A 692-nucleotide genomic window follows, 5' to 3' on the forward strand; every position below is an offset into this window, starting at 1 on the left:
TCGGCCATTCTGACTGCTTGTAAGGGTGTGTAAACGTCTCCCTAGTAGACGCGTTTTAAAACTGTGAGGCTGACGACAATTCTTAATGGATTAAAATAGACAATATCTGCTAGCAGTTGGAGAGAGGAACAAAGCAATCCTTATATGGGTGCGGAAACCTCTCCCTAATAGGCGTGTTTTAATACTGTGAGGCAGATGACAATACGTAATGTGCCAAAATGGACAATCTCTGCTAGATGTGGACTAGAACTTTTACAAATGATTGGCTGGAATAGCTCAGTTGGTTAGAGCGTGTAGCTATTAACCACAAGGTTGGAGGTTCAAACCCTTCTTCTAGCGGATGGGATTGAAGCAATCCTTATATAAGTGGTGTTTGGTGCTTTGGAGGTTCAAGCCTTCCTTCTAGCAATGGAAATGTCTTAACTCAAACTTCAATAAGTTAAATACCATCGACTTGAGAATATTTACAATAAGTTTATGAGCGAGTTCTTGAGAGAGGTCTATATAATCTTCAATTTTTGCATATTCTAGAAACTGAAATTAGATCCGTCAACAAGATTTGCAACCTCTATATATAAGCCTTCGAGGGAGTTGAGGAAACTTTATAAATTGAAAATCACATATTTAAGGATGTTGGTGGTTCTGGCAGGGCTTGAAACCCACGACCTTCGGCTCATAAGACCAACGCTCTA

At 39.9% G+C, this 692-nt stretch overlaps 1 non-coding gene across 1 annotated transcript; it reads left to right on the forward strand.

Moving 5' to 3' along the window:
* The first annotated feature begins 265 nt into the window (after nucleotides 1-265).
* TRNAN-AUU lies at nucleotides 266-339 on the forward strand. The gene has a single exon. It is a non-coding gene; the product is annotated as a tRNA-Asn (tRNA).
* Nucleotides 340-692: the final 353 nt, after the last annotated feature.

This window comes from Cucurbita moschata, unplaced genomic scaffold (assembly GCF_002738365.1).
Source record: "Cucurbita moschata cultivar Rifu unplaced genomic scaffold, Cmos_1.0 Cmo_Scf00095, whole genome shotgun sequence".
NCBI lineage: Eukaryota > Viridiplantae > Streptophyta > Magnoliopsida > Cucurbitales > Cucurbitaceae > Cucurbita > Cucurbita moschata.